The sequence below is a fragment of the Diadema antillarum genome, unplaced genomic scaffold, assembly GCF_040938485.1.
Source record: "Diadema antillarum isolate AM-2024a unplaced genomic scaffold, OU_Dant_1.0 scf00000191, whole genome shotgun sequence".
Lineage (NCBI taxonomy): Eukaryota > Metazoa > Echinodermata > Echinoidea > Diadematoida > Diadematidae > Diadema > Diadema antillarum.
In genome coordinates, this window is record NW_027271080.1 from 488,653 (window position 1) to 504,102 (window position 15,450).

Sequence of the window (15,450 nt, forward strand, 5' to 3'; positions counted from 1 at the left end):
AGCCAGAGCCATCTATCTTCTTGTACACAGAGTTTGGCCAACTCGGTATCAGCTGGCTGTAACACGGCGTACATTCCTTTCTTACATTTTTGTACATGCTTGCCTAACACAGCATCCTGCTGCCATCGTGCTTCCCACCGAAGCAGAGAGTTGGCCAGACTCTGCATGTTCTGATTGTAGATGGTGCTGGTCCTGGCCTTTGTCAAATAAGTGAAAGTGAAGCGAATAGACAGTCATCGCAAGAGGAAGAGTGCAACTATCGAACGGCGAGCCCTACTGATTACAATTTCATTGCTAACAGCAACATGGTTGCCTTTTCAAACAAAGGCTCTAAGGCTTGCCAATTACGGGTGTACAACATTTTGTATTTTAATCCGAAGAGATAAGATTCTACCCAGGCTTCTCTACAGTTATATCAGATTGTGCTTCAGAATCATAATGGAACTATAAATACTCCTCCATATGGCAAAAGTCTTGCAGATATGGGTTCGCTAGGGCATCAAAGTAATGACGAATTTGATACATGAAAGTATGACTTATGCAGTTTTTATTCTGAGTGGTTTGATTCAGAACAATTTAAACCTAACATAGTTTTAAAGTATCGAACAATTCTGATGTTTTGTTGCCAGACTGCTGTGCTGTTGAAATTAGTCTACATACACCTTACCATGCTATAAAGATTAGAGATACGACTGACAGTGTATTTTTAATCAGTTCAAAAAGTATTAGAAGTGTATTATGCTGCTGATATATTTATTGCTTTTTTACTTTGATAGCCAAGTGTGGTTTGGAGAAAAATTAAAGAGATGGAACTGAAGGCATAGATTTTAAATACATTAATCCTGTGTGGAGCTCAAAATGAGTTTACTACCATTGTATGATAAATATATCCTGTTGACGTTTTCTTAGGGGGATACCACTGTTTTTTTTAAATGAAAGGATGATATTAATAACAATGGAGAAGATTTTGAGTCGAATGTAGGAGCATACCTGGGAAGTTCCATCTATAATATTGAAACTTTCTTCTCACTGTGATGAACTAAATCCTCTGACTAGAGGCTTGGTTCTTTCCAGTACCTTTGCACTCTCTTTTAACACTTCATTGCCAATTTAATTCTGAGTATTAAACCCCGGTGTGCTCCAACCCCTTGACCTCAAGACTTTCATTAGCTTCTCCTCTTGAATACAACATTATACTCTGCCTATGTCCCCGCAGGTTCATATTAATCTGTGCACTGTCAAATTCTCCTCTTTATTGCCAAAGAGAAGTTTTGAGATAACTCATAGAGTGTATACAGTATGTACCTCATTTCGATTCTCAGTGATTAAAAGGTGGTCATGTCGGAGAATTGGACGTGTGTTGCAAAATTGAAGCACAGATCGACTCGCACTCTTTGTTTTTTTTAGTAGGTTTTTATGCTGTCATGTATATCACACTGCTTGACTACATATGCACTTTTGGGCAGAGCACATTTTTATGCTTCCGCCACGAAGTGGTGCCGGAGGCATTATGTTTTCGGGTTGTCCGCGTCCGTCCGTCCGTCCGTCCGTCCGTCCTTCCGTCCGTCCGTAATGAATTTTGTGGACAGGGTAACTACCAAAACCTTTTGAGGTATCCTAATGAAACTTGGCATGTATGTGTATTAGGGGGTGAAGTTGTGCCTATCAACTTTTGGGTGCACATGCTCAAGGTCAAAGGTCAAAAGGTCAAGGTCAAATGCTTAAAATTTTACTATTTCCCCCATATCTATGCAATGCCTGAAGATATTTTCTTGAAACTTAGTGTATACATGTACTACCTAATTAAGATTCTCTGGTGAAAGTTTGGGGTCATGAGGTCAAAAGGTCAAAGGTCAAAAGGTCAAGTAAAATGTTAAAATTTCACTTTTTTCTCTATCTTGGAAATTGTTCAAGGTATCTTCATGGAACATAGTGTATATGCATCTACTGACTGGCAGTGGTTATCTAGGGAATTTAGGGTTCATGGGGTCAAAGGTCAGGGGTCAAAGGTCAAGGGCAATACTTCAAAATCTTAATATTTTCCTTATATTTGCAATGCCAGCAGGATATTTTTTTTTAAACTTGATGTATGCATGTCTAACCCAATAGAGATTCTCTGGGATTTTTTTTTTTTGCCAAGAAGGTCAAAGGTCAAAAGGTCAAAGATCAAGTGAAAGTGCTGAACTTACTTTTTTCTCCATATCTCGGAAGTGGCTCAAGTTATCTTGAAACTTAGTACATGCTGAATTTATGTTATGTTCTGCCTGACAGTGCTTCTCTTATAAATCAAAGGCCAGATGAAAATGATAAAAATTTACTGTTCAAGACAGAAATTGCGCTTTTTCTCCATACCTTGAAAATTACTCAGTGCATAAACTTATGAAATGGTCAAAGTCAAGTTAAAGTTCTTAAATCCCCAAATACATGATCTCCTATTCATCCAATTAAATATAGGTCAAGGAAGGTAAACATTCAATACATTTGTGACAAACATGTCATTTTAATATTTTGCCAATTTTGTGAAAATGTAATCACACATTGTCCACATGTACTATAGACCTATTAGGAGAATCATGCATTATGGCGGAGGCATACCAGTCGCCATAGCAACATTTCTAGTTTTGATAATGCATTTGAAATTTTCTGAAATCATATAGGCATTTTTTGTATTTTTTTGTTGTTTTCTGTTCAAAATGGATTAATCTTATCAATGCAGTCTCTCCAATGGTCAAATGCTTCATTCTAAATCACGACAAGACAGCCCTATTCTTTTGATTGTAGCTTTTCGTAATGTTATGAAGGAGATACACATGTACATGAATATGACATTTTGTGTTATAATGCCATGAGCTCTCATTTCACTTCTTGATGTAAAATGATCGTTGTTGAAATAAAAGTTTATTACAAATCTATCAATTATGCCTCTGTTGAGTGTGTTACTTGACTTTAAAAGTGTGGTGAATGAGATGGATACAGGCAAGTGCAACGAGTATACTGCAATATGTTTCAGTTATGTCACGTGACTCGAATGAGTGTGTCACGTGACCTGTATAACCGTGAGTGACGCCAGCCGTCCCGATTGAAAGTTAATGTATGATTCATGAGTGGACGTGAGAGTCCAAGTTATTCAGGAATGGAGAAAGTGCTTTGACTCAAGCAATATTCGACACTTGGGGTGTGCAACATTTTGTTTTGAGCTTTTGTGTATGCTGTGTGTGTGTTTGTTTTGTTTGTTTGTTTGTTTGGGGAGGTTATGCTTCTCTCTTTCTTTTTTCTTTTTTCTTTTTTTTTTTTTTTTTTTTTTTTTGGGGGGGGGGGGGGTCCCCAAAGGAGCGGGCATTGAAGTTGTATGCATCGGTCGACATTGTGTGGTGCACAGTTTGCGTTGTGAGATTTACTGGAAGACAGGATTGCATGGACACTAGAGTGAATTTAGTAGAGCCTTGAAAGTGACCAGTCTTGTCCTGATTTTGAATTTTTGTTTTACAGATGAAAAATCTATCCCATTCTGAAAGCAATACAAAAGAAATTACATAAACGTGACAAAGGGACAGCCTATTCGTACTAGCAGTTGTACATAATTTCTTTCCAACCCTCAGCCATTATTGATGGTCATACTCTACCTTTCTTCGTCTGTCTGCCCCCCCCCCATCTATCCCTCACTCCCACCCCTTCCCACCCCTTCCCTCCCCCATCTTCATTTCGTTCATTCTCTGTTACTATGGTTACCGTCTCCACGCCCGTTCTCATTTCTGTTTTCTCTCTCTCATCTCTCCCGCTCCCATCAGTTATTCTTATACTTCACATCTCTTACACTTTCCTTATGCAAAACCAAAGTGACAGGCGACAGTTGAATTCTCTAGAACGAATTTCAGAGTCACGATGCATGTACTTAAGTGCATAATAGTTGTGTTTTATTTGTATGTTTGCGGTTTTATACAATCAGTCCGGTAAGCAGGCGGGTATTTTTTTTTTTATTACATGAACGGTTATGGAAACCTTGAAAATAGCTCAATGACCAGTTTATTCCCCCTTTTTTATTGTCTAAACAATATTCATTGGCAATATGCACCCCTCCCCAGTATATTGTTAACATTAATTTGATGCCGTATATACAAATTCGCCGTGATCGAAGGTGTCATTTTGATGCAACTCTAAAATTTTGCAGTGCCATTTTTTTTTATTAGGTATATCGAATGCATTCCGATATTGCGTCCAACAGCTGTCCAAAGAACCAGATCAACCAGCCAAGCCCCCCCCCCCCTCCCCGTTAAATTCAAGCATCATTAAGAAATGATGTTTGTTTGTTTGTTTGTGTGTTTGTTTGTTTGTTTGTTTGTTTTTCCAATATTGTGGTCCCTAAATCAATGCTCCTGCTTTATTGATTAGTTTTCACCCAACGATCCCCATAAGGTGTGGGCGTGGGATGACTAAAGCCTAAATCATAGAACACACGATGCAAGGGGTCCATCTGAATCACATTCTCGTACGGAGAGTGCTCTGATTGGACAAGGAGCTCTAATGAGTGAAAGTGATTTGTGCTGACGTTTGTGACGTCATCTGCCCAGTGTCCGATGTGATTGCCATTATTATTAGAAGCGGATTTCATTTTGCGCATTCCATGCATTTTAGGTGTCCTGACATCTTGCCATAAGCTTCGAACAGTTTGAGGTCCACTTTCCTTCTGCGGGAACGAGAAGCCCTGTTCTTTTAATTGTTCTGCATCAGGTGTATTGTGTGGCCGTACCTTCCTCCTCCTTCCCTTTGTCGTCTTTTCCACTACGACTTCTCTTTCAATCTCTCCACATTGTCTTTGCTCGTTGCTTATCTGCTTTGTTTGAGAGTCTGTGCTGGAGATCTCCTTCTCTTTCCGAGTCTTCATCTTCCTTCTCCGATCTCGATGTCGACTCGCGTCTCCCGACTCGTGCTTGATTTCAGTCTCGTTCCTTTCCCAAGGAGAAGGAGAAGTCGTTGGAGACTTAGACTCTTTCTGGGTTGAGGAGTCCAGACACTTCGCGTTTTTATTATTTCTCCCCGATTTAATCCCCGGTTGAGATATGTTGGGCTGTTGTCGGTCCTTCCGAAAGATGATTGAATTTTGATCTGAGTATTTGTGATTTCCAACAGTCCGTCGACGGGGAGGGCGCTGTCGATGAAGATGAAACGTAGAACGTGGTTAATGTTGTATGATTAATTTCAACTTCACATTCTTTTTTTTTTCCCTCATGAAAATCATCACGCAATGCTGGTACTTTTTTCTAATCCACAGTTTGTCGAGCAAATTGAGGCCTTCCCAACAGTAATAACTATTATAATCAGGCGTTACATGGAAAGGTTACAAATAGCCAGAAGTAAATGAATGTAAGTATAGGGGTCTGAGCAAAGGAGCACTATGATTTTTTTTTTGTCTCCCTCTCTCTGTTCTTTCATGCATCTTACCTTATATTCTTTCCTGTATTTGCGTTTCTGAATTTCCGAAGAGTTGACGTCCTTCGACAAAGCATCAGTTGGCCAGTTCAGCTCGGCTACTTTTCTCAGACTGTTAAAAACAAGCAGATAAACATGTAGTAAAAACTTGATGAGTTGTTGCATGAAAAACAAACAAACAAAAAAAAATAGTATTTTCATATTGTCTTCTGGGCTAAGCAATCGGGGATCCAATGCTCATTGGACAAGTAATAGCAAAGAGTTATCAAACACATTTAATTATCAAATATATGATTGAAAACAAAACACGAAATGCAATATCCTCCGTGATTCTTACCTCTCTTCAATCTCCTTCTTGGTCAGGGGTACCGGGTCTCCAAGCTCGGCCTGCACCGTCTTGGCCCAGCTAATGGCGCCCAACTCTGGTGAGATCGGCGCATCGAAGTCCATGATGGCGTTAAAATCGACTGGCGGCAGTATGCCAGATCCAGTCCTTGGTAGAGGATTTGTCTCAGTTGGCAAATTGGTAGCGGTTTTATTCGGTCGAGAAATTTTGGACTGTTTTCGGGCCTTCTGACTGATGATTTCATTTTGATGGAAATAGGTGTGATTATCAGGAGGCCGAAGGCGGGGAGGGCACTGTTGATAAAGGGGCAATATGAAATCAATCAGTTTATGGTGAATTTCACTTTCACATTTGTAGGTGTTTCAATGGACGTTGTTAACATTGGTTAAAGAATTCTTAGTGAGATTCAAGCCCCAACTTTTCGTCTTTTACACGGTTTCATAGGCAAACTATAAAAATCTGAAAGACATATGCAAGGATATCTTATTTCATGCAGTTATTAACAGTACGACATAATGCAATCAGTATTCAAATTGTGTAGGTCGGTATTCACAGAGTGAATTAGAAATTGTTTAAAGGTGAAGTGACTTTGACTTTCAATGATGGAGTATTTTTTCTCCTTATATTAATATCTGTTCATTAACCTTTAAAGCATGTTAAATGCTGTACCTTTTGCTGCTTCCTGCATTTCCTTTTTCGAATCTTGGAAGAATGGAAATCTTTTTGCGCAACCCCGTTCGGCCAGTCCGCCTCAGCCAGTTTTCTCAGACTTTGGATAACAATGAAATGACATGGGAATTCTGTTTTAACTCTGTCGGGATGAGATATTTGTAAGAAATTTCAAAACACAAAGTAACAAAATTATGAAGATAAAATCATACATGAAGAAGAAAAAGAAAATGCTGCTATACCTGGTTCGATAATAACTAACATGTCTTCCAACATTCGAATGTAAAGTGGCAAAAGAAATCAATTTATTATTTACTGAGTCATTAACATAACCTTCAAATACAACACGATAATAGGTGCACGTTATATGAACCAAGACTGTTTACACATTGTTGTTTAATTTCACGATTATGTACCCACACAAACATAATTTCAATTATTTATTAATTTTTAACTAATTACAGCATACCTTCAATTTCTTACCTCTCTTCAATCTCCCGCTCTGTCAAGGGTGCCGGGTCCCCCAGCTCGGCTTGCACCGTTTCGGCCCAGCTTCATGCAACTATAACACCTTCGAGTTGATCCAGATTGAAATTCTGCATAAGACAAGGAATGTTCACCTAATGATAGTATATAGACCGCCTAATCCAAACCAATTCAATGAATTCCTTGAAGAATTTTCTACTCTTCTGGATGAACAACTTCCACGGAGAAGTGACCTCATAGTATCAGGTGATTTCAACATTCAGATGGATCTACCTTCGCCTAATACCAAGAAGTTCACAGATCTGATGGCTAGTCATAATCTTCAGCAGCATATACAAGAAGCCACCCATTCCCGAGGGCATATACTTGATTTGCTCATGACAAGGCAAGATGATGTGACAACCGTCCAAAATATCAGGGTCTGTGAGGGCATCTCTGACCACGCTGCCATAATGTGTGAAATCAACACTCCTGTCAAAATCTCCTACAAGAAAATGATATCAACCCGGAAAGTGCGATCAATCAACGTTGGTATGCTGCGTGAAGATCCGATGATGGAATCTCTGCCTTTTATCTGCTCAAGTGCTGAAAATGTTGAAAAAGCTATTAGCAATTATAACTCTACTTTGTCGATGGTTCTGGACAAGTACGCCCCTATCCAGAAGCGCTGTATTACCCTTCGCCCAAACACTCAATGGTACAATGAAGAAATTACAAGTGCGAAACTGCGTCGAAGGCAATTAGAAAGAAAATGGAGGAAATCGTTGTTAGAGATTGATAGGCAGTTGTATTGTAAACAACGTCAGTATGTCCGTTCACTACTCAGGAAAGCGAAAACTGAATATCACTCTAAACAAGTTAATGACTGTGGTAAAGACACGAAGAAACTCTTTCAGGTTGTAAACAAGCTTCTTGGCAGAAAACAAAAATCCCCTCTACCTGAGCATGATTCTGACAAAGAGTTGGCTAACGAGTTTAATCGGTTTTTCGTTGATAAGATAGCGAATATACGCTTATCCTTACCATGTGTCAGTGTGGTTAAAAGTGAAGCTGAAGTTGCAACTACTTCAAAATTAGACTCACTAAATCCAACGTCTGTACCTGAGGTTAAGAATATGATTATGAAGTCTCCAAATAAGTCATGTGAATTAGACCCTTTTTGTACGGATCTGATAAAAAAATGTGTATCAGTGACTGCCCCTGCCATTACGAGCATAATAAATGGCAGTTTTGCAGCAGGTGTTGTGCCAAATGAATTGAAAACAGCGGTGATATTTCCAACCCTCAAAAGACCTCATTTAGATAAGAACATGTTAAACAATTATCGACCAATTTCAAACCTGCCATTTGTTAGCAAAGTTATGGAACGTGTTTCCTTTTCACGCCTACGAGACTACTTGCAGGAGAATGATTTTCTTGATAGCCACCAATCAGCGTATCGCCCTGATCATAGTGTAGAGACATTACTTACTGACCTAACTGATCAATGTTTGAGACAAATGGATGCTGGGAATATCACTGCTGTTGTTTTACTTGATATGTCGGCAGCTTTTGATACTGTTGACCATTCCATTCTCACCCAGACTCTCAGATCTGTTGGTGTCACAGGACTTGCATTAGAGTGGTTTCAATCTTACCTTGCCAGCCGTTCACAATATGTTAAGATCAATGACAGTAACTCTGATCCGGCTGCACTTACTTGCGGAGTCCCGCAAGGGTCTGTAGGTGGACCACTTCTATTCTCACTATATCTTTCAAGGATTAGACACATTTTTGAAAGACACGACATTCAGTATCACTGTTATGCAGATGATATACAAATATTTGTATCCTTTTCACCAACCAGGACTGAACTCACTGAAGCTGTAAAACGATTGGAATTATGTATTGATGATGTTAAGGCATGGATGGAAAGAAATGGTCTCAAATTTAATGACAGTAAGTCAGAATTTATTCTGATAGGATCCAAACAGATGTTGTCTAAGGTGAATTCTGATACATGTTTTGTTAGAATCGGCAATAGTAATATCAAGCCTTCGAACAAAGTTCGTAATCTTGGTGTTGTTTATGATGCAAATCTGACATTCAAAGACCACATTTCATATGTATCCCAATCTGTAAGATTTCATTTGCGTAACCTGGGCTCAATTCGGAGATATTTAACTAGATCAGCAGCAGAAAAACTGATGCATGCTCTTATTTCGTCTCGTCTAGATTTCTGCAATTCTCTGTTTTGCAGTCTTCCACAAAAAGAACTCAGTAAACTGCAACGTCTTCAGAATTGTGCCGCTAGATTACTTACTTTCAAGAAGAAAACTGTGCATACTACCCCAATACTTCGGTCCCTACACTGGCTTCCTGTTGAAAAACGTATTAACTTCAAGATTCTTCTTCTTGTTTACCGTACATTGCGCAAATTTGCCCCTGTCTACCTTCAAAATACTCTTCATCTTCACCAACCACCACGTAATCTACGTTCATCAAACTCGCTAAAATTACAGGTACCTCGAATCAAGCATAATTGGGGGGATCGGGCTTTTTCATATATGGGCCCAAAACTATGGAATGGCCTACCAAAATCTCTTAGAGAAGCATCTTCCATTGATAGTTTCAAAAAGAATCTCAAGACGTATATTTTTAATTTGAATTGACAATATTGTATGCCTGTATGTAATGTATGTGTACGTATATATTGTTTGTTGGTTTATTGTCTTATTATTTTCTGTGATACTGTTGTAACGTGACACAATATGTACAGTCTGTACTCTGTTCTATAGCGCCTTGAGTATCTTTTTTAGGTAGAAATGTGCGCTCTACAAGAGTCTCACTATTATTATTAATCGCGCCAAATTCTACTGCGATCGGCGCATCGAAATCAACGATGGTGTCGAAATCGAGTGGCGGCAATATCCGGGATCCAGTGCTCAATCCAGGATCTGTTTCACATCCGAGATTAAAACAGAATATACGATAATTATTATGTCGTTACCATATAGATAGTACGGAAACAGACAAGATGATAAACGACTAGTGACACACGACGGAGGAGACATAGAGAAGAGTCAAGATATGAGAGTTAATAGGCGATGTAAGCAGCTAGGGAGAGAAGGAATCGCGCATACTGCAGACTGTAGATAATGTGCATTGTTGCGGCTATACAATCTTATTATACATGTAATTATCAGATATTTTCAGCTAAATTTGGCGTATTGTTTATCCATGTATTTTTCACGACTTTTACATCTCACCCTTTGCCGCTTCTCGTGAAGTAGACAATGTGATGACTTCCATTTTCGTCGGTTTATCGATTCGAAATCGAAAACAATGTTGACGTTCAAGAGCTCAAAGATCACTCTGATATTCAACTTGTGTTGTGTAAGAGCATACAATATGTTGCTATCTGTGGTTGCTATAAACAAAGGGAACTGAAGAGCGCATGTGCCGTTGTGCAAGGAAACGCACGACGCAACAATTGGAAGCGCGTAAACGCGCCTTGCTTTGAGAGGACAACGCTAGGCTGCTGTTGTCAACGAATTTGACCTTTAAGTGATCTTTTCAGTGCAGTAAAATTTCTCTTCGTCATACAATTCAGTGGATCATTGAAATGTCCTTAGAAATTTGACATATTTTAAGTTCAAGTCCTCATGTTTCTCATGTCTCAAGTTGGGGGTAATTGCAACAATCTGTTTTGAAAATAGAAGTGTACAGGTGTAAAAGATCTGTATAGAAAAAAAAAAACGGTCTTCCCTGACCTCGTTCCACAATATTATTGTACCAAAGATACTAAGCGTTTATCACACACAAAGAAAGCGTTGCTGGAACTTATTGAAAACTACCTCAGATCTTGTCCATATACATTGCATCTGGTAACAAACAACTGAAATATACGAAGATGCTGTGGTTGATCAGAAAAATGAGTAGGCCCTACAAAACTGATAGGATTAATTTGCAAATCTATAGTTAGTATACATCAGATCATGAGAGCACATTTACTAGTTTAAGTATATAAAGCGATTGAAAAAGTCAACAATTTAACTATTTGGACTTTACTTATCAAATCTTCATGTATGATACATAACTGAGGTTGGCTGCAAGCTAGTTGTGGAGAAGGAAGGCAATTTCGGTAGAAAACACAATTTACTTTTTCGTCCTGAAGAACGAATATTTTGCCACATTATATTGACGTTGTTTTAAGCAGCTCTTTGAATTTTTACCTATACAAACAGCTGGCTTTCTTTAATGTACTCGTATGCATATATATATATATATATATATATATATATATATATATATATAGTCATTTTTAGAAGGATTTATGATCGAAGTGATTTAGTTGAAAACCAAAGTTGATATATTTTGAAAAGTTTTTTTCTTTTTTGAGCATGAAAATATTGATTGTGGAAATAACTTTATTTTTCAACATTTTGATCTTTACTTGGTTCAGAATGCTAGTTACAGATTATTTAAATAGTTGAGCGTTATATAAAAAAAGAATCAAGCATTTGAATTACAGCCCGGCCATTGATTGTATTCGACAGATTAGTCTCGTACATGCCAAACATGGTTTAACCTTGAAAGTAAACAAACATATAGACCCGACGATATTAATACCAATACAGGTCATTTCCACGATTGGCTCTATCCAAATTTGTAAATATGCAGCGTAAACCTTTCGCCAATCATTGCTATGGAGCGTCCTGCCGCACGCCTTTCAAATTTGGTTATCCATTAACTATAATTCAGAATTAGACCTATAACCGGCATCATTTTGTACGCTTTCTCTGTACTAACATTTACAAAAGGGTAACATATACATATATACTCTTTAAAAAAAATAGAGTGAAAATACTCACTCTTAAAGGAGTGAATTTAGAGTGAAATTAGAGTGAATTTCGAGTGAAAATGTTCATTTTCACTCATTTTTGAGTGACCCCAAGGATCACTCGAAGATTTTGGAGTGATCCTTGACGTCACTCTAAAACGAGTGAAAATGAACATTGTCACTCACAATTCACTCCAATTTTACTCTAAATTCAATCTTTTTTAATTCACTCCTTTAAGAGTGAATATTTTCACTCGATTTTTTTTTTAGAGAGTATATATAGCGATATATCGTTTTTTTGTTTTGTTTCTTTACACCACCAAGTACAGGACCAAACTTTACACCGAACATAATTCAAGTGCACCTTCACAATTCACATTATCTTGCACTGCCATCAGGCATGTGGATATACAGAGACAAATATATACACCCAATGATTCCATCTAAACCACACTCCATGACACTCACTAGCTGCATACACACGTTCATAAAGGAAAACCTACAATGACTATTAAAAAGCCCTATAAGGGCTTTTTACACTTGTAAAATTTTGCTTAGCCCCGGACCAACGGTGGGGCTAAGGGGGGGCCTTAGCCCCACCGTTGGTACGGGACTATCCTTAGCCCACTTTCTGTTTACACTCGTTTTTGCCAAAGTGGGCTAGCCCCACCGATAGTATGGTACTATCTGGCCCTGCAAAATAGCGGGGTTAGCACCGCAATTGCGGTGCCAAGCAAGTGAGTGTAAACAGAACGAAAAAATAATCCTGGGCTAAGCGACGGAGACGAAGTCCGACCCTCACTGACCAATCAGAAACGAGGTAATCAAGTGCTGCCGGTGCGTGCGTGTACGTGTACAGTACACAGCGTAATTATGAATATTCATGTGGTTTGGAAAGTCCGGGGGTCCGTTTCATGAAAGTCTTAGGAGAGACTTTCTCTCTCCTAAGTCCTACTTAGGAGAGACTTTGCTAAAAACCGTTTCATGAAAAAGCTATCGCATAAAGCTATCACATAAACTCAGACTTAGGAGAGACTTTTTCTAGAAACCATTTCATGAACAAAGCTAGCACATAAAGTCTCTCCTAACTTGGCAAAGCTATCACATAAATCTAGGAGTGGTCAGGAGCACTCCTAAGTTTATGTGATAGCTTTTTGAGAGAGCCATTGTATCAAAATTTTGTCTCATTTTTGGAGTAATTGACCCTAAATTTGGCATATGTGACCACTGTCAAAGGTAGATGTGCAAGATATCTTTTTCATTAATATCGCATAATACGTTGTCATGGCAACGGCAAATTTTCACAAAAATAATACAAATTGTTGTGGATTGAACTACTGCCCTCAGTTTTAAAGCAATGCAGTTGAAATTCAGCATAGAATTAGATAAATGTAATGTGTAGTTGTGCAAAACACTTTTTTTCATGTGTGGTGTGAAAAAAAATCTGTTGCCATGACAACAAGTTTTTCTATATACCAATCACACAAAGAAATATGTGAATTGACCTAACTTCCTTAATTTCTTTTAACATTTGACCAAAAATTTGGCACGTGACCATTACAGTATGTAGATGTGCAAAACTAATCTTTGGTTGTTGTTGAACAATGCGTTGCCATGGTAACAACATTTTTTTCACTTAAAAGCATACAAAAATTGTGAATTCGCTAAATTTGTTAATTTTTGTGCATATGACTTGAAATTTGGCACACATGTGACCAGCATAGTGCGTAGATGTGGAAACTTCATCTTTCGCCATTGTTGAACAATGCGTTGCCATGGTAACAGCAGACTTTGAATGAAAATCATACAAAAATATTGTGGATTCTGCTATCTCTCAGCTTTTGAGCATTTTGCTTGAAATTTGGTACATGTGACCACCATGATATGAAGTTGTGTAAACTTCATATTTCACAGATATAGAACATTGTGTTGCCATGGTAACAGCATTTTCAATGAATATAATAAAAAAAAGGTGTACATGTAGATTCAGTTCACTCCTTCAGTATTTGAGCATTCTACTTGAAATCTGGCACATAAGACTGCTTATAAGTACATAGACTGATGTGCAAATTTCTTCTTTGTTCTTTTTCACACGTGTTGCCATGGTAACAGATTATTTTGAATGAAAATCATTCAAAAATATTTTGGATTCAGCTAACTTCCTAAGCTTTTGAGCATTTGACTAGAAATTTGAAACATGTGAAATTTATACTATGTACTTGTGTATATTCATCTTTCGTTACTACTGTACTGAACAGTGTGTTGCCATGGTAACATCATTTGTGAAAAATCATAGGACTTTCCAGTTTATTCATCTAATTCACTCAGTTTTTGAGCACTTGACTTGCGATACATATAGACACACGTGACAAACAGATTTTTTGAATTAACCAAACACAACTTTATTCAATGTTGAACAACGCATTGCCATGGTACAGCTTTTTTTTTTTTTTTTAATAAAACCATATAAAGTTAGCGCTGGTTGAACAAACTCCCTCAGTTGTAGGTGGGGGTAATAATCACAATGATAGTTCTAATTTCTGCAGGTATTCCTTGTTTCGTACTTGGATTTGATTTCACTTATCAATTGCCACAATGGGAACACATTTCATTGAAAGAGGCAGGAGGACATATGCCGACAATGATTAAATTATTTAATTCATTCACTGCTATCAATTTCATACTCATTAATATCAATTCCTCACAATTTAACTACATGTCATGTGAGTGATTATGTAACTGCAAAAACTATTGGAACAGCTGTTGCTGTCAAAATTTCATACATTTTATTCTCGTTGCCTGTTTCATTAGAAAATCTGATCTTAAAAAACATTATTTCATTATTCAATGTCACCATAATCACAGCACAATTATCACAACCACATTCGTGATACTGGTAAGAGTCATTGTGAAAATATTATCACTCACAGTATTTTCTAGTATTACATTCTACTTCACTTCTACATTATAAGCTATGCCTAATTCTATCTTTCTAATCAAATAATAATTGCCCGCATAGACATAATTTCTAACTGGGTTACATAAATATTGCCGTCACAAGCCTGGAAATAATAGCAAAAACAATGCACTGCAACGTTCACTGATGTATTTATGTTTGCATCGCTTATACATCAACAGATCTTTCATAATCATTTGAAATGTTTTCATGGTTTATTAATCAAAATATGAAAACAGCTGAACTTCACACAATGCTATCATTGCAAATATTTTGTAAGCATATGATAATATGTGTTGCAATCCACCTTCTTTGCACTCTAAGGTTCCCTATATCAGAATATTACTTATGATAGTAATACTAATAATAATGACCTTGTCTACTGCACAACAGCTTTTAATCATCAAAGATCAGAAATCAGAATTTGCATTTATCTGTTTTAAAATGCTTTCTTACACTTTACTTATATAAATCTTTTTTTTATCAGAGTGCTTCAATTCACCCATTTGCTTTTCATTGAATTGTTTGCACACTTAATTTTTCTGTTCTGTTTTGTATTGTAAATTTTTTGCTTTTTTCTTTTGAAGGGGGATTTCTCTCATTTCTGGTTTGGTTAATACATGTACCTGGCAAAGCACTTATGCCATGTGGACTATGTGGACTCGTCTATGACAAAACTCAGTGAAGTTCAGCAGTCAGACTGCAATAGTCTGATTGTAGCTTCATATCTAACACTGCAATTGT